General features: G+C 38.5%; 1 protein-coding gene across 1 annotated transcript in view; it reads left to right on the forward strand.

Moving 5' to 3' along the window:
- DDX10 (DEAD-box helicase 10) overlaps positions 1–20,148 on the forward strand; it is a 214,111-nt gene that overhangs the window by 138,443 nt on the left and 55,520 nt on the right. The window lies entirely within an intron of this gene.

A 20,148-nucleotide genomic window follows, 5' to 3' on the forward strand; every position in this document is an offset into this window, starting at 1 on the left:
CATTTGTTTCCCCTGTGATGTAGGAGGAAAAATACATGAGATGACTTGTTTCTTTGACTTTGCTCTACTGCCTTCACCATCTTTTTCTGCTATGTTTTGTGCCTGTTAAGTACAGGAGATGGTTGACTCTGTGGGCTGGGCCTGATAGGATTTTGTACTATGTCATCTTCAGACTAGGGAGACAGCCTGTGTGAACTCAGCTTGGTAATAGATGGAAGCGTTGGTTACTTTAACTCCTAGAATCCAGGGGAAAGGCCTCTCTCTCCCACCTTCACTATATTCTGTCAACAAAAATTTTCAGCTTCTGTAGATGTTTCTTTCAAATATATGTACACAGCTATGAACACCATCATCCACGTGCAGCTACAATTTTTATCCAGTGTGTTTAACGCCGAGAAGGGTTCAGCTTCTGCATTCTGAGGACATTTTGTAGAAATGACTTCCTAGAACCAGGACCCAGTAATGTATGTCGCTTCTCACGCTGTATCTCACTGTGCTGTGCCTGACTAGCCGTGATTTCTCTGTAGCAGTTAGCAAAGATCCGACTCCCTTGAGTAAACCCATAATGTTCTTCCTCATTCTTTTCCATGCTGACCGTAGCACTTAGAGAGCAAGTCAGGGCTGATAACTCATGCTGCAGTTCTCAAGTGGGAAGCCATTACTCCACAGTGAAAGTCGAAAGGACTGCTTGTGTTCAGTACTAAATGTCACTCTGTCTTCAAAGGTGCCCCAAAACAAGGGCTGCGGGGTGTGCAGCCTGACTGCTAAATCAGATGGCGGATTTTGCATTTGCTTTTAAAATGCAGATGTGAACTGTCATGGCATAGAAATGAGATCTCAGGGACTGTAGTGGGAAAAATTTAAATTTAGGAAGAAAATCTTAAGTCTAATGAAAGCACTTGATATTTATGAATATTGCATGTGCAGCATAAAAATAAACCTGTTTTATTTTACTGGGGAGCTCTGGTTTCTGCATATGAAATTATAAAATGAAAGATACAATCTGGAGCCAAAAGAAAGCCGTGTTACTGCATTCCCTTTGTGTGCGCATGCACGCTTGTGTCTATTGCTAAGGCTGGTTTGTTTTTTATACTTGCTGATACTGCGTGCTTCATTTTCAGAGTGGTTTAAGCTGTGAGAGGTGGCTCTCACCCTTGAGCCTGCCTCCTGTGCCTCTTCTTTTATTTCCCTATAAGTTGGTGTCTGTGTTTGGTTTTGATACTATGCCAGCTGGGAAATGAAGAGCTGTAAAGGCCGTCAAAGTTAGGTTTTGCCACTGGGCAGTGAATTCTAAAGTGAACTCCTCAAGCCAGGCCCATCCCTCCACTCCGTGCCCCTTCCCATGTTTGTTGTGTGTGTTTGTCTTTTGATGTCCAAGAAAAGAGGAGGGCTTCCTAGAAGAACAGCGGACGCGGCTCTGCTGCAAAGCCAGTAGACCAGGCTTTGTTGCAGTGTTGCTCTGAGTAGTCGAGCTGCCTTCATTTTCCAGCCTCGTCCGAGTGCCCAGAGATGGCAGCCCTCTTGTAAGAATGATGTTAGCAGAGGGATGAGAGGACAGGTTGTAGCCAGGACTCAGATATTCCCCAGGACACCAAGCGCTGGCAGCAGTGACAGATTCAGGCTGACTCATGGAGCCCGAGGCATGAGCTCGGACTCCCCTTTCTGTGCCCAGCTTCTTTTCAAATGCAAGTGACAGGGGATGAAGGCTCTGACGGCTTTCCTGGCGCCCCTTTAGAAACAGACTCAGAAGATGTTATTTGGGGGGACTTTTAAAGAGGTGATGGCCCAAAGTTCCGTGATACCTCAGAAGAAATACAGGGTATGAATTGTCAGGTTTTCCTGTTGTCTGCGTGCACATGCACGTGCGCTTTAAATGAGGATTATGACGTAGTTTTAGAGTAAGCTTTGTCTTCTCTTTAACATGTTTAAACATGACCATTGTATGACTTGAGACTGTTGCTTTCTGGGGCCCCTTGGTCAGCTTCAATCCAGAGCATCCTTCAGTCACTGAACCTACAGGATATCTGAAAGACACCTTAGTGGTGAAAGAAAGTGGTGTTTGCTGACTTACTGTACCAGACAGCGTTGTCTTACCCGTCTGTAGCTACTGCAACAGATCAATGCGTAGAAACTGAAAGGGCGAGAGAGGGAGACTGACAGAGCTGTCCTGTTTTGTGCTTCATTCAGCATAGAGGGCAGAGTATTGCTTTAAAAACTGGGAAAAAGCAATGGAATAAAAATTGGCGGAATTATCCATAATTGCCAGAAAAGAGAGGCTTAATATTATGAGTCTTCAATTTTACACATAATGCTTGGTGGTTATCTCTTCCCTGACATAGTAAGTATTCCTAAGAAAAACGCTTTAAAGTCAGAGTGTGGTAAAATAAAGTTGGAATGGACCTCTCAGAAGTCTGATACAACTTTTTGTCAAAAGATAGATTTGAGATCTGCCCAGAGTATGTTATGTGCAGTGTCAGGAGTTGGAGAGAAATATGAAGTTGAAACTTTAAAGAAGACTTTCAGGGTACCCAATATCTAGTGGTTTGAAAGATAGAGGTCTTTGGGTATCAAAACTTTCTTTAGTAGAGAAACATTTGAACTGCTGAAGAGTATTTGACTTTTATTTTAGCTAACAGGATGCTGTATGTTCTTACAAGTTAGAAATTTTATGCTGAGATCTGAGACACTAGTTGTAGCAATGCTCAATAGATCATGTCACTTTTTGGATTCAGGGAGGTTACATAATCCTGGAAATAAAGCTTTACTTTATCTCATTATCCAACTGGATTTCCTCCTGTTACTTTGATGGTCACAAGTACTTGTACCAACCTCTGGTGGCTGGAAGGATTTTGCAGAAACGAAAAGAGAAAGAACAACGGTGCTGAAGCTTGAGGAAATAGACCCCAGAGATATCTCAGTGCTGTGTTGCTTTTGAAAGACAAGTAGAGTGTATTAAACAAAGTACGTGGTTGATAAAACTGAACATTGACTGTGAAGGACCAAAGAGTAGGAAATGGCTTCGAGACATTTAAACACCTGAAAGTTAAGCATTGCTTGGAATTTATTAATGATGTTGCTTATAGTTCTTATTTTTTAAGCATGGGGAAAATTATTTGAAAATAATTAAAATGATATACGTTTTGAGGTTGATGTTATATAGCCAATTTTAACTTGATTTCTTCTTTCTGATTTTATTGCTTTTTTTATTTTAGTGACCCTGGGGCACTTTATTAATGTGCTTAACAAACAGTAATCTTAGGGAATAATTTCTTGGATACCTAAAATGACCTTAGTTCTTTCAGGATAGCAGTAGAAGGTGTATAATTTTCAAACCTGAATAGACCTGAGAGATGGCCTGGACAGGTTTCCTAATCTACTGATTTATAATACCTTTTTCTCTGGCCACCAATAGTTTCATAAAGCAAAGCTTAACTTACTCATTCTGATAATACGTTCTTTCTAGATTTTTGCTGCTGGAATGTCCTTTCACTTATGAAATAATAATGATGACTTTGCAAATCATTATTACTTAACAAAGTGAAAACCATCTGTCAGCCCTTTAAAATCTTTTTTGAACTTTTCCTAGTACATGGAATTGAATAGTGTGAAACATCCGCAGACCTCTCCCAGCAGTTTTAAGCAGTAGGTTGTGTAGCTGAGGGGTCCTGTGGGCATACGTCCTTCCGTCCCCTCAGCACACAGGACGGTTATTTGGATAGGACTCTAGGCTTCCGTTTTGTCTTCGAACAGAACAGTCCCATTTTTTCCCCCTCTAGGTATACTGAAGCTTCCAGGGAAACTTGTGTTTGAAATAATGATTCTACTTAAATACATCCATCCATACATACTTGTTACTCTGAAAACACCCAAATAAATTAAAGCTAAAAGCAAGTAAATGACTTACCGCCGTCACTGCCTTTGATGGTGGAACTGTTACGTGCTCAGGCTCTCTGAATCCTCATTCCCTCTTACTCTTACTGCCCCATGCTTTCTGTATGCTACTTTTTACCTCTTTTGTTCATCTTTTCTTTAAAAAACAAACCTGATCTTTGGTACATGGGCTAACAACTATTCATAGAAAATAACTAATAGCAAGTAACTTGAGTGAGGAGAGAACTCCAGACTAAGACTGGAAAGCAGTCTGTGTCTCATTGCTGGGTGACCCTTTGATCTGAGCCGAGATGCGTAACAAAAACTATGAATTATGCTCAACACAATTGCTAGTATAGGGCCTCAGCCTTTCTCAACATTTGTGGATAACTACTTTTTTTTCTGTCACATCTTGCTGTAGGCTTAACTGCTAAAGGATTATCTCTCTTTGTAGAGTTGCAAATAGACATTGATAAACGTGGAAAATGGTCATTTGCAGCTTTTCTAGGTCTTAAGTCTTTGCATTTACTCCTTTTTGACAGTGCTTTATTGACTAACACCGAATTAATATTTTTTATTCTGGGGAGAAATGCTTCCTCATTCCATATGTTACATATAACCCTTCTACCTCCCCCTCCTTTTTTCCCCTCCTTTGGCATTTTGTAATTATTGAAATTTAACTGGTCTCTTTCTTTGTTTTTAATATGGTTAGGATTTCAAGGGCTCTAGAGGATTGGTTTATTTTAAACCAAACAGCTTTTGATAAAATTTAAAACAAGATAATGGAAATATAAGTTTGTTTATAGTCCCAATTCCCAGAGAAAGCAAAGGTGCTCCCTGAAAGTAAATTGCTCTGTTTGAAGGGTCTGAACTCTTCCAGGGCACCATTTGCTGCACTGACACAATCACATATTTAATGGTGCCCTAAATGAGTTATTTGGTTTCTCTAAGCAAAGTACTCAAATAATACCTTATTTTAGTGCTATAATAAGACCCATTATGGTTTCCTTCTACTTTTTAAATAAACAAGATTGAGTCCTTTAGAAGACGTGCTTTTCCAAAACCCTTTAATAACTATCTGAATTAGAAATGAAAACTCAATTACATTTAGCTTTTATTGTGATTGTAGTGTTGGTTTGCTTTGTTTTGAGATTAATGTAATGGTTAAAAAAATTTCTTTTCCCTCTCTTTCTTTGGTGATAATGAAGAAGGGGATTACTAAGTTTGAACTTTTAACCGTCTCGAATTATTTTAGAGGTGCTTGCAGGGTTCCCTGTCCTTTTCTGGTCATGAAGATTTAGAGTTCACTATGGGAGAAGGAACAGCTCTCTGGTCGTGCGTTTCACCCACGTGGTGAATACATGCTGATCTGTTAAGACTCAGCTTATAGGTTCTCCCTTTATGAAACTGACCCTCTCAGATATAATGGACTCCTGCTTCTGCAATCCTACTCCGGCCTTCTTTGTGAAGCATCTGATAGTTTATTGCACTTATTTGTAAACATGTCAGATTTTCTCACTCAGCTCTAAGTCCTGTTCTTTGTATCACCTATCACATTGCCTGGTTCGTACATAGTAAGCACTTAATATTTAAATGAATGACTGAGTGGTGATAGAGTGGCTTAAAGGGATACAGAGCACAGACTTTAAATTCTTTTAAAATACTTTTATTGTGGTAAAATATATCCTAAAATTTACTATTTTAACCATCTTTACGTGTCCCATTTGGCGGCATTAATTACAGTCACCTTGCTGTGCAACCACCACCACTGTCCACTTCTGGAACACTCTCTTCATGCTGGACTGAAACTCTGTGCCCACTGAACGGCAACTCTCCATTCCTACCTCCCCCCAGAGTGTAAACTTTTAAAGAGAAAACTCATATTCCAAATAATTTTTTTAGCAGAGGAGGAAGTGGAGGCCCTTGATGGATAGGTGATTCTTCCAGGGTCTTATAGTTAAACAACAGCAAGACAGGAAATACCAGAGAGCACTGACCATAGTTTAGAGTTTTATTAGGTTTATTGTATTTAAGATGTCACATTAAAAATATAATAAAATGATATCATTAATACTACTCTAGTCACAATCTTAACACTTATTTAAGACTGTAACGCAAGTAATGTTGAAAGTTTTAATAACGTTAATGTTAAATTTACCAAAAGATTTCAAAGAGTATGCATTTTTTTCCCTCTAGAATAAATAGGGATTGTAATAATGACATTAGTTTGGGATATACCTTTCATGGCCGACGTAAAACAGTATTAATTGGTAGCTGCTACCATTCACTGACTGCCTATTCTGTAACAAATACTGCGATTAAAGGCTTTACGTGCATTATGGCTTTAATCCTCACAAACAGAGCTGTGAGGTAAGTGGTATTATCTCCATTTCGAAGATGAGGACATGGAGGCTTAGGAAGATTACATAATTTTCCGCAAGTCACATAGCTGGGGCATGGCAGAGCCCAGACTCAGTCTCCTTTACCGACTCTTTTAGAGTCCTGACACTTAATAAGCATTAGGCTACACTGGCACCTCATTTCCAAGACAGTTAAGAGTATGCACATTTGGCAGCCTGAAAATCTGAAATAGAAGTTGCAAGCAAATACTTTCTTCTCCTGAAATTGCTCTTCTTAACCACTGTTAGTTCCCTTTGGTAGTGGTTGCATTAAGAAACAGAATGATTAGCTGCACAACCATTGGCAGCTACAGAGTATTGCTAATTTCCTATTAGTTTCTATTAAACCTTGCTATAATCCCAGTAGTCAAGTTTTTCTTATGAATGAAATATCATGAAACAATTGACCGTTGTTTCCAACCCATGGAGATCGTTTAAAATTGCCATGTTCTCCTGTATTGTTTACTTTTACACAGACTTTCCCTCTGCCCTATGATGTCCTCTCCTTCACAGCTCTTCCTCCTAACGCCATTTCCTTTTTGAAGCCTTTCCTGCCTCCTTCAAGCAGATTTAGGCATTTCTTCCTTTTTGCTCCACAATACTTTTCGTACATTATTCTGTCATGATACTTAGTGATTGTGTCTCTTATCAATAAACTGTAAACTCCTTGAGAACAGCAACTTATTTTTCATAGCTGGCACATTAGTTAATTCTTGTAAATATTAGTTGAATACATCAATGAAGTCCAGGTATGTTCATTCTCAAGGTCAACATTTACATGTTAATCCTGTGTCAGTTACAGGCTCCTTGAAACCTAGCAGCTGGGCTCATAGAATGCAGTGGAGTTGCACCATGTAAATTTCTGTCAGACTGTGCATGTGTCCAGCACACCCAACGCTCTCCAAGTTGATGCTCCTCTCCTGCCCCATCTTGCTTATTCACCACAATTTCAAGCAAATCCGTTAACTTACATTAAGGTTATAGGTGCTTAATACTAAAACAGAATGTAGTACACTCTTAGGTAATCAAGATCCCTTTAGAATACTTGACCCATTCCCTAAGTGCTAAGAATATAGTAAATTAAAAGTTGAGCTGTCCTAATATGTCCTCATGTATTGATTTTCCTTTTCTTGCGCCCTTTTATCATACTTAGAGGTCCTCAGCTTTAGTGTAGCTGAATATACAAACTATGTGCATTGTATTTTATGGGTGATAGAAGGGACATTTTAGGGTAGTTTGAGCATGATGATTGTCACCTTGCCTGCTGATTTTGGAACATAACCTCTGTCAGAGATGTGAGACCTCATTCATCCATTACCTTGCTCACAAATATTTGTTGACTGACCAAATCAGCAGATCCTGCTAAAACTGCTTTGTTGTCAGTCACGTTGAGTATTCTCTTTGATACCGATGAATACGGGTTGCCTGAGTAACTGTAGCTGTGGTTAGAACATGAAAGAGCTAGTACAAGAGTCCAGGCCTGTGTTCACCCCCTGACCCATGACCACTGAGGGCCCCGCAGTGGCTGTGAAGATAAAGGGTGATCCTAAACCTGTGCTGTGTGAGCCATTAACCCTGAGAACAAGAAGACATTTCCCCCCAAAAAAGTTGTGTTTGTTGTTTCTAAACTTGCAATGCAATATCAGATTAATTTGAGACAGAATCTTTAAGACATAATTTTTTTTGTAGTTCATTTTATTTAATTTATTTCTTAAATAGCCTTTATTCTTTTAGAGCAGTTTCAGGTTCACAGCAGAATTGAGCAGAAAATAGAGTTCACAGAGTTCACACACAGCCCTCCCCACCCACGCATATATACTCGCCTACCCTCAACATCCTTCATCAGTGTGGCATATTTGGTACAATTGATGAACCAACATGGGCACACTATTATCAACTATTTAAACCATAGTTTAAATTAAGGTTCACTCTTGATAGTGTATATTCTGTGGGTTTTGACAAATGCATAATGAATTGTAGCCACCACTATATTATCATACAGAATAATTTCATTGCCCTAAAAATCCCTTGTGCTCCATGTATTCATTTCTCCCTCCCTCCCTCTCTCCAAACCCCTGGAAACCACGATCTTTTTGTTTCTGTAGCTGTGCCTTTTCCAGAATGTCATTTGGTTGAAATTGTACAGTTTGTAGCCTTTTCAGGCTGGCTTCTTTCATTTAGTAATATGAGACAGAATTTTAATAGCTATTTCAAAACGTGTTCTAATACTTCTTAAAGAATTCTGTTTCTTTTATAAAACTTGCAAAATAAAAAAATGTTCTAAACACATAAAATTGGAGGGGAAATAGACTCAGAACTCAGAATAAGTTGTCAGAAAAGCGCTAATAATGTGCTTACACTCTCTTTCTCTCACTGTTTTATTTGTGTGTGTGTGTATGTCTCCTTTTACATATGTTATGGATGAACACTGCATTATTAAATGGTCTGTTGGGCTCTGCTCGGTTGGATGGTCATTTAGGTCCATTCCAGAACATCAGGACTCTCACTAAACAGACTCACTTAATCCTGGTGACGCCCTTTATGCTCAGTCATGGTTTATTCTGCTTAAGTTAGAGATAATTTGATGATTTATATTTTTTTCTTTTTAAAAATTTAATTGAAGTATAGTTCATATACAATGTTATATTAGTATCAGGTGTACAACGTAGTGATTCGACATTTGTATACGTTATGAATTGATTACCATAATGACCTGGTAACCATCTGTCACCATGCAAGTTAATGCAATATTAGTGACTATGTTCCCGATACTGTATACTACATCCCCATGACTTATTTATTTTATAACTCTTAAGTTTGTAATTTTTAATCTCCTTCACCTCTTTTGCCTTACTCCCCTCATCTCTGGCGACTACGAGTTTGTTCTGTGTATCTTTGCTTCTGTATCTGTTTTCTTTTGTTTCTTTGCTTTGTTTTTTAGATTAAGTGAATTCATATGGTATTTGTTTTTCTCTGTCTGACTTATTTCAATTAGCATAATATTCTCTAGGTTCATTCATGTTGTCACAATGGCAAGGTGTTATTCTTTTTATGGCTAAATAATATTCCATAGTATATTTATACTACATCTTTTTTTATCTGTTCACCTGTTGATGGACACTTCAATTGCTTCCATACCTTGGCTACTGTAAATAATGCTGCAATGAAAATAGGAGTGCGTATATGAATTTTCTAATTAGTGGTTTCATTTTCTTCACATAAATACTTAGAAGTGGAATTTTGGGTCATATAATAAATCTATTTTTAATTTTTTGAGGAACTTCCATGCTGTTTGCTATAGTAGCTGCACCAGTTTATATTCTCACCAACAGTGCATGAGGATTTCCTTTTCTCTACATCCTCACCAATACTTGTTTTTTTGTTGTCTTTTTGATAATAGCCATTGTCACAGGTATGAGGAAATATCTCATTATGGTTTTGATTGGCATTTTGTATTTATTGGTTTTGATATCATGGAGATGCTGACCTCTTAGAATGAGTCTGGAAGCATTCCTTCCTCTTAAGTTTTTTGGAATAGTTTGAAGATAGTCATTAACTCTTTAAATATTTGGTAGAATTCACCTGTGAAGCCGTCTTGTCCTGGACTTTGGTTTGTTGGAAATTTTTTTGATTACTGACTCAGTTTCATCGCTAGTGATCAGTCTGTTCAGATTTTCTATTTATTCCTGATTCAGTCTTGGGAGACCATATGTTTGTAGGAACTTGGCCATTTTTTCTAGATTGTCCGGTTTGTTTGCATATAATTAATTGTTCATAGTAATCTCAAGATACTTTGTATTTCTATGGTGTCAGTTGTAACTTCTGTTTCATTTCCGATTTTGTTTATTTAGGCCCTTCTTTTTCTTATGAGTCTGGCTAAAGGTTTATCAGTTTTGTTTATCTTTTCAAAGAACCAGCTTAGTTTCATTGAGCTCTTCTATTGTTGTAAGCCTCTATTTCACTTATTTCTGCTCTGATTTTTGTTATTTTTCTTCCTTCTACTAATTGTAGGCTTTGTTCTTTTTTTTAAATTGAAATACAGTCGATCTACAATGTTGTATTAATTTCTGATATACAGCATAATGTATATACATTATATATTTATGCATTCATATATACATTTATATATTTATACATATATATTTATATTCCTTTTAATATTCTTTTTCATTATAGGCTATTACAAAGTATTGAATATAGTTCCCTGTGCTGTACAGTAGGACCTTGCTCTGTATCTATTTTATATATAGTAGTTAGTATCTGCAAATCCCAAACTCCCAATTTATCCCTCCACCACCCTCCCCACCCCAACCTGGTAGCCACAAGTTTGTTTTCTATGTCTCTGAATCTGTTTCTCTTTTGTAAATAAATTCATTTGTACCTTTTTTTTTTTTTTGGATTCCACATATAAGTGATATCATGTGGTATTTTTCTTTTTGGCCTAGTTCACTTAGAATGACAGTCTCCAGATCCATCCATGTTGCTGCAGATGGTGTTATATTCCATTGTATAAATATACCACACCTTCTTTATCCAGTCATCTGTTAATGGACATTTATGTTGCTTCCATATCTTGGCTATTGTAAATAGTGCTTTTCAAGCTGCTGCCTCTGCTGGGATTTGAGGTGAGTGAGTTTGTGCACAAGCCCTTCAAGAGCAGACTCTTGGTTCCCTTCAGTCCTCTGTCTCTTCTGGACATAAGCACCACTGGTTTTCAAAGCCAGACATTGTGGGAGTTCATCCTTCTGGTGCTGGTTCCCCAGGCTGAGGAGCCTAATGGGTAGCTTGGATCCCTTGCTTCTCTAGTGGGGGCCTCTGTTCTTGTGATATCCCTCCCACATGTGCATCACTGCACTGTGAGTGTGGGTTCTGACTAGGCTATTTCTCTGCCAGTCTCACTTTTCGTTATATCCTTTAGTTGTGAAAAAAACTGTTCTGCTGGTCTTCAGTTTGTTCTCAGAGATAGCTCTTCTCTGCATACTTGTAGTTTTGGTGTGTCTGTGGGAGGAGGTGAGCTCAGGATCTTTGTACTTTGCAATCCTAATGTGGACTCCTTGAGTGCAGTCAATGGATATAAGGTTTGTATTGATCCTAAAGGCCATTCCTCATCTCAGAGATGGGTGATAGGATCCACTACTCCAGTGTGAAATACTTCTTAGTGAATAAGGAAACCTCTTTTGCAGGAGTAAACTGTTACCCTCCACTGTGTTGTTTGTGGAGTAATAAGTGGCCAAGCTTTGTTGACCTTCCATTAAGCCATAATGACTTCTGTTGGAGAGCACTGTAAGCCGGCATTCTAAGGAGAAGAGTTACTGGCCAGAAGAATTTGTTCTTGGAGGTAAACAAATATACTGGAAATACCGAGAAGAACTTGTTTTTCTCACTGACATTTTTTTTTAATCCTCTAAAGAATTATATATAAAATATGTTATAACTGTAGAACTCTATTTAGCTAATCTTATTACTTATGATTGCAGTTATTATCAGCAACATTAAATGATTTCCTGTTTGCTGTATTTTCTTGCTTTGGGTAAAGATGTAGCCAGATGTCTGCAGTATTTTATGCGATAACATATTTTCCTTTGCCTATTAAGTCTTTATTATTGATACATATTGTAGCATTCAAAGGTTCTTTACTTGATGAGAACTCCAGAATTTGTTGTTTACAGACTGTTTGGGTGTAAATGTTCTGCAGCATCACATGGTGTTTTGTCCTTTTCAAAGCACTTTCATCGGGATTATCATGCTTAATTAATTCGTGTATGTAATAAGTAGGAGCTTTATAGCTATCTGACCACTGAACAGCTTTACTGTGGAGAAGCTAGGTAAGTGACTTGGTTAAGAAAACCCTCAGGTTTCTGTATCAGGACCCAATATGCAGAGGTCTTTTGGCATTACTTAGGGGTTGAATAAATCTTCTCATCCTGATTGCCTTGAATATTATGTGCAATGTTCAGAAGGGAGTAGTTTTAAATTATGAGACCTTGAATATCTCTGTTTCTTTTCTTAAATCACTATATATTTAGGTGATATAATTATAGTGATTTACAAATCACTACAATTCTTGAAGCTTTGCTTTTCCTTTTTAATGATCCAGCTACTTGGGAAGAATATTGGGCAGTGTAGCTAGGTTGAACATACACCGGCTCTGCGCCCCACACTTCCTCTCCTAGGTAGGTCTACATGCTGGACAAATGTGTATGTGTTTACCAAAAGAGGTTCATAAAGCAGCCCTGTTTATAGTCATCACATTCTGGAAATAACGCATACTGTAGAATAGATAAATTGCATGGATTGATGCAGTGAAATATTATAGCTGACTCTTCAACAGCATAGGAGTTAGAGGGGCCGATCCACATGCAGTGGAAGATCCAGATATAATTTCATGGTCGCCCCTCCAGATTCACAAGTCCTCATCTGCGGATTCAACCAACCACAGTCACATAGTACTGTAGTATGTATTTACTGAAAAAAAATTCACGCATCAGTGGATCCACATAGTTTAAACCTGTATTGTTCAAGGGTCAAATGTATATAGTTTTGGAAGAATTATTGTTACATACAGTAACAAGGACAGATTTCACAAATACCGAGCAAAAGAAGCCATACACAAAAGAATGAATTCAACAGATTCCATCTATGTAATTTTTTTGAAAGCAAAACTAACTTTTGGGATTCGAGTCAGTGTGGTGGGATTACCTTTGGGGGAAAACAAGGGGTTGTTACTGGAAATGAGCATGAGGGGGGCTTTTGAGAACTTGAGAGTGTTCTGACTTCTTACTTTGGGTGGTAGACACGTGGGGGTGTTCTCTTTGTGGGATTTCATCATGCCATATGCTTATGGTTTGTGTCCTTTCCTCAGTATATATCATACTTCAATTTTAAAAAAGGTTATTTTAAAAAAATGGAGTGGTATACTGGGTCTCTATACATGCTTTTAACCTAGATATTTTAATTTGCAGATTTAGAAATATACAGGGTATTATGAGTAACTTGTGTAACTCCTAGAAGTATTAAGAGCCTCCCTAGGGTCATCCATGTTTTATGAAAGCTATGAAAGAAAATTAATAATTTATATTCCTCAAATGCACATTTCTTTTTAAATACCCTTTTCTAAGAAGTATGATATTTTACCCCCTAAAATTTACAAAGCACTTTTCCCCAAATAAGAAAGTAAACGCTCTTTTGATTCCCATGCAAATCAAAAAATAAAAATGTATATTTTCTAAAAGAAGCACAGTACTCACTGCGGTGTTCAGAGATTTTAAACCTTCTTTCCACTCCAGTGAATTTTCTGGTTTCTACACTAAATTTATGAGGTAGTTTGGTGGCCTTGGACTATTGTATAGGTTCCTACTGTTCTTGCCATTTCAGAGGACCCTGAGAGCTACTGAATTGGACTACATGTAGAAAAGGGGACACAAGGGTGATGAAATGGACATTAGTATGAATTGTCCCTTGGTATAATTATTGTAACTTCATGAATTGAAATACATGCATAATAATTGACCACAGAAATTGGGAAATATCCAGAGCTTGAGGGATCATCTAATCAAAGAAATGATTATTTTTCCATGAGTACGCTTTTTTCATTTGGTTTACCTCATTCTTGCCATAGACTCCGGTTAATAAAATATTTTCCATGTGCATCCTATGAGATTTAAGTATTTACTCCCTTACTTTGACCATTTACAGATAAACATCGATTTGACAGGTACTTACTGAGCATCTGTCATGCACCTGGTCCAGTGGTAAGAGTTTACAGTGTCAATGAGGAGGAGGTGGGCTCTATTTGTTAATATAACCTCATTTTACCTTTACTTGAGGGAGTAAGTTTCTTGCAATTCCAGATCAGATGTTAAGCTTGGAAAACACTGCAGGCATAGTGTATACATGATCCAAAAGTTTCTTTATCAGGAAACATTGCTTGTCTGGGAGATGATCACTGCTAGAATTAAGATCAGTTGTTTCATTTTACTTATCTTGATCTTCAGCTGTGTACATCAGTTTCACCCTTTACTACAGACGTGTTTGATTTTGATTTTTTAAAGTCATCTCATTTCCTTCAGTTGGAAATGATATACACTCTCAAGCTAATCCATTTATTTATATTAGTGCAGCTTGCTTTGCAGAGTAGAAAGTTTATTATCATAGGGCTTCAGCCTCATTGAATTGCTTCTAACATGAGTCTCATCTAAATTCTAAATACGAGTGCTATTGATCGCCGCCTGCTGGCATCCATCCAGCCCTGGGATTTTTGCCCTTCTCAGTACAGCTGGTACATGGTATTTCTGTGGTGTTCCTTTGAGGATAACAGAAAGTGAAAGAAAGAAGAAAAATATTAAGTCATCTCCAAATAAAAGAAAAGATTAAGATCGACAGATACTGTAGTTTGCACTGAGTTCATCAGTAATGTTAGATCACAGATTTTGGGTTTAAGGTCAGCTTTTATCATTAACTGCCAGGTTGTTAGAGCTCTCCCAAAAGAGCATGAGACTTGGAAATAAAAGAGCCAGGTTCAATTCTTGCTAATAAGCTTCGGAATCCATGGCAGTCGTCTTTCCCCTGAGCCTCAGTTTCCTCTTCTGTAGAATAACAGTGACATTGCCTGCATTGTCAGCCTTCCAGATCTCCTGTGAAAATAATAAATGTTTAAGGGCTTGGCGAGCTGTGAGTCACTCTAATATTATTACGTGTTGCCTTTTTAGGCATGCTTCTGCCTAAATTCTGAATTACCCACCATTATCCAGTGGTTCAGTCAGGACTGGAGTGTGTTGAATCCAAATCGCTTGAGGTCTCAAAATGCACATATCTAGCTTCCTCCCTCCTCACTCTCCTCCCATCAGAACCTCTGGAGAGGAGGCTTATTTGCATGCATTCATTGTAGCATATATATGTGTAATTAAATCCTACCACTACCCTATTAAGAGCCAGTGATCTATGTCCAGATATGCAACTTCATACTTGCTTACAAGCCTGAGGTGCTCATTAGCCTCTTACATTTTTGGTTTGGCTTATGCCGCTGCAGCAGAAAGGCATTTTCCTAGAAATACATGGATAAATGCAAGCTGAGCTTCTTGAATCAGTTTGTAACCTGGCATGAGCAGCGCTGGCTCTCCCTCGGTGTGTTTACTTGTATGCAGGTTGGCATCAGAGTAAGATCTCCTCTTCCTCTTGCTTCGGAACCAATGCTGAGTATGAGAGGAATGTTGTCTAGAACTTTATAAGAGAAAAGACCACCGCATTTGGCCCCTTCATGGCAGGCACACTTGAAAAGCTCGGCTTTGGGGAAAGGGGAACGTCCTTGGATTGGCCACGCTGGGAGAAATTTTTTTTTTTTTTTTTTTTTTTTTTTTTACTTCCACCACTTTATTTGAAAAAAACAAAAGGCCCTGAGCTCCTGTGGCCACGGAATGTGCCACAGAAAGGGGGAAATGGAGAATGGGGGTGGTGGGGACCAAGCTGCCTTGTCCAGAAAACTGGAGCCTTACAAGGCGGCCCTGGAGGCAGTGGGCAGCACCGTGGTTCTGGAGTAGCCCTGGTTTGTTCGGTGGAACTAGTGCTGACCTAGAGGATCTGACGGCCTGGGAGCCTGATTTCTGTGCTGCCAATGGATCGCTGAGTGGCCTTGAGCAAACTTCTCAACTGGCTAGAGGTATTTTGGACCTGATGTCCAGCTTGGCCCCTTTCAGCTAGACTTCTGATTTCCTTTTGTTATTCAGGAGCTGATAAAATATTTTAAAATCATTTTTAGATCCTTTCTAACCTTCCCAAATAATACTTGCAGGTGTGTTGTCTATTCTCTGTAGCATCATCACCAGTGATAGAAATAGAACAAGAGACTGTCACCATTCCGGGCCAAAGGGTTTGGCTGGCAGCTGTGGGGCATTTGGGAAGCATCTGATTTGGGAGTGTCTATCAGTTTTTTCTAGCATGTAAGAGGGATCCCAGGAGCTAGAGCTGGAGAAAGTTGATGGATTTTAGAGGATCTCAAATACCTAGTTAAAGATTTGGGCTGACTCAGAAGTATGGGGGATGCAGTGAAGATTTTGAGGATGGATTTGGTGTAAGTAGCAGGATGGTCCTAGAAAGATTCATGCATTCACTCCACACATATTTCTTGAGAACCTACTATGTGTTAGCCCTCGTAACTCCAAGATAGAATCAACCTGCTCTTGAGGAACTATCAATCTAATGGGAGATGTCTGCAGATAGTGCAATACAGTGAGTGTTACGATGGAGAAGTTTTATGAGTCTGCATATATAATGTTTGAAGCCAAAGGGGGAAAAATGAAACATTTATATGGCATTTTCAGTGTGTCAGATAGTACTGTAAGTACTTTCTGCGGGTTTTTAAAAAAATGTATTTTAGAGTATACATTTCAGTCCTTGAAGTTACAGGTAGTAATATCATCATGTCCATTTAACAGATGAGGAAATTTTAGCACAGAGGTTTGTTCACCTCTTTGTCTATGGTGATCGGGATTCCAAGCTAGCTAGTCTGACTTCAGAGAGTGGATGAGACAGAGAGAGAACCAGGTCACAAATCCTGGGGAACAGCATTGTAGGGGCAGGTGGATGAAAAGCAGTTAGGACAATTGAGAAGATGTTTCCAGAAAGCGAGGAGAGAAGAAAATTGGTATATTACTTTAGGAAGCATGGAGAGAGAATTTAAAGTAGGACCCGATCAGGAGTGCTACGGCAGAAAGAGAAAATAGAATGAGAACTGAAGACAGGCATGGTTTGGCAATTAGAATATCATTATGCTGTTACCACGATTAGTTTTGTTTGCATTGTGTGGTTGGGTCAGAGGGTTAGGAAGGCTGGTAGGAAAAGGACTTTTTATTCAAGGTATTCAAGAAATATAACTATTAAAGACTGGCGACTTAATTGGGCCTGGGGAGACTGGGAGAGATGAGTCAAAGATTGTCCTAAGATTTCCTAAACTTGGCACCTATCAGGTACATTGCTTTAGGGAGTGCACAGATCTGTAACAGAGAGCCATTTTTAATAGCTCCCAACATTAAGCTATTATACTGTACACTATGCTAAGGCATTTTACTTAATACTCACATGTAGGTATTCTGAACACAATTTGATAGATGAGGGACCTGGAACTTAAAAGAAATTGAATAAATTTGCCCAAAGTCTCACATTTAGTAAGTGATTGAGTCCAAAATCTTGCATTTAACTGCATTTAACTTGTGTTCTAGAAGGCAGATCTAGTAAAAGAGATAAAATAATGGATATAATTATATTAGCAGCACCTCCCATGAGTAATACAAGGTGCTAACAGTTTGGAAGTTGGAGAGGTTATTTTTTTACTTGTAGAATTCAAAATAGTATCTCAGGAAAGGGGGCCATTTGATTCAGGCTTGAAACATAAATCAAGAGAAGTGTTCCTGAAAGTTCTTTAATTGTAATGGACCGTAGAAATGTTATACTGACAGTAAGTGAGGCTGAATGTACCAAGCTGGCATCAAAAAGAAGCAATTGAGCATTAAGTTACAAGTTGTCCGCTGCAGAATTTTTCCTGAGGGGTAGAGGTTCTCAAAGTGGAACAGTACAAGTCAGGGCTGAAAACAGAGGGCTTTGAGTGTTATGGTAAGTAGAATGCACTTTATTATTGGACGGTACAGAGCCAGTGAAGAATTGTGAGCAGACGTAAGGATATGTGTTTTATGTATCAGCTCATGATTCAGTATGATATATATATATATATAGAAAGAGAGGGGGTGGGGAGTAGTCTGAGTAGAAATTTAGAACTTTGAAGAATAAGCCAAAACTTGATTTGATTCTTCTTAGGAGTATGTAACCTCTGATATAATACCTCACTGACATCAAAATTGACAACCACAGTCAAGAACCAGGAAGTGAGCAAAAACCTCTGACCAGTCTCCATGAAAGTCACAACACTTGGGCACTGAGCACGGGCATTCTACCTCCAGGGAAGGTCTGCACCCATTACACACTGATTTGCACTTGACTCCCCGTCCTAAAACGTGTGATTCGGTGGGTTATGAGGCCACAGAGGGTAAACAACAGGTTAGAATAGGTGGTTTGTTAAAGGCTAGACCCCCATCATCAGTGAAATGAGGTAATAAGGAAAATGTAGAGCAACCTGTGAATAAAAGAGACCTCATGATTGAAAAGCATGGCAGCGATAGGGCCAGAGAGCCCTCAGGAATCTCAGTAGACACAGAGGGCACCACTGTCTCAGGACTGATGGTTGTAATTTGTGCCCTCAGACATCAAGGGGATATTAAGCTTTATTTGGTCTTCGGGCAGTCCTACATGTATGGTTTGACTTAAAGACCTCTTGCTTGTTTGTGAATAACAGCTTGGGACCCAAGATAATAGGAAAACTCCTAATTTCATAGATACTATGACTTGGTATCCACTGGGCTCTGATTTCTCTTTTGCCTACAGTGTTTGCTGACGTTTCTTTACCTTGTCATATGGATTTGCAGTCAGGAAAGAAGAAAGAGCAGAGAAAATCTCTTGATGCCTCATCACATTCAGTATCTTTTAACAAAGGACTTTGATCTGTTGTTCGTAGCAGCACTGTGAGATAGCTATTTGTGTTACCTGTATTTTTCAGACAAGTAAGGAGTCTCAGAAAGGTTAGGTAGAAGGGAAGTCTGGGTGCAAGGAACGTGATTAGTATGGTGAGATGATTGAGATCACGAAGTTGTGCTTGTGGAAGGGTGAGTGAGTAGTTCACTTTAGGGTTCTCTATACTTTTTTGTTTGAACCTGAGAATAAGAAACACATTTTACTCTTCCTAGTAACATGGACACACAACATTGAAAGATAAATTTCACAAAACAATACTTATCCTTAGTATATGTCATATATTCAGAATTTTCTATTCTATCTTCTTTTTAAAAAAGGATAGGCTCAATCCACTCGGTGACATCCTGGTTCACTAGTGAGTTAAGATACATGGTCTGATAAACACCAGGCTATTGTGACTTGAAAGTCGGTTATTTTGTGAAGAGGTAAAGCCAAAGGGATAGACTGTGGTTAGATTGCAGGTGCTCAGCAAGGAATTTACCTCTAATGGGCAACAAAAAGTCCTTGAAGAATCTGTGTCAGTGATAACGAGATTGCATCTTTGCACCAGGAATGTGAAGACCATACCCCAACAGAGCTCCTTACAGTTCATAAGTAACTTCCACATCCAGTATTTACCCTGTTCCCATTAATAACCTTGAGAAGTAGATAAGAGGAAATATTTGTTTCCTTTATGCAGATAAAGAAACTGAGGTTTAAAGAGGTAAATCTCTTGTCTCAAGTTTAAAGCCTCAGTTAGGACTCAAGTTTAATTTTTCTGACTGCTAGATCAGTGAGTAGGAGAAAGAGCTTAGCTAACAGTCTTTAAAAGTCTGTGCAAGAGGAAATGATAGTGATGGAAATGGAAAGGAGGGATCAGATGTAGAATTAAAGGAAAACCCAAATAATTGCTTGAAGAATTTACTTTTATGTTGAAAGTCATATGCGTACATCCCTAAACTCTCATTCTTTCTTTGGTAAGATAGTTTTCTAGTTATGTTGTAAAATTCCAGCCCTTTTACCCAGCAAGGGCAAGGTATAAAATTGCCATTACGCTCTGTCATGGCCTATGATAGTTTTCATCACTCATTTTCTCTTTGGAAGGAACTGAATTGAGAAAGCGTTTTTCATTGTTTAATGTTCCACTCTGGAAACACTGATATTTAAACTTTAGAAACATCATTTGGAGTAAGACATGTTAGCAGGTCTTTTCCCAAGTGTGAATTGTTACAGATATGCCTCAATTCTTCCTTTTTATTAGAGATTATTCTGTATTTTCATTGATAAGCTTTCATAAAATCTTAATCTTTTTCAAAAATATCTT

This window comes from Camelus dromedarius, chromosome 34 (genome assembly GCF_036321535.1).
Source record: "Camelus dromedarius isolate mCamDro1 chromosome 34, mCamDro1.pat, whole genome shotgun sequence".
Taxonomy (NCBI): Eukaryota; Metazoa; Chordata; class Mammalia; order Artiodactyla; family Camelidae; genus Camelus; species Camelus dromedarius.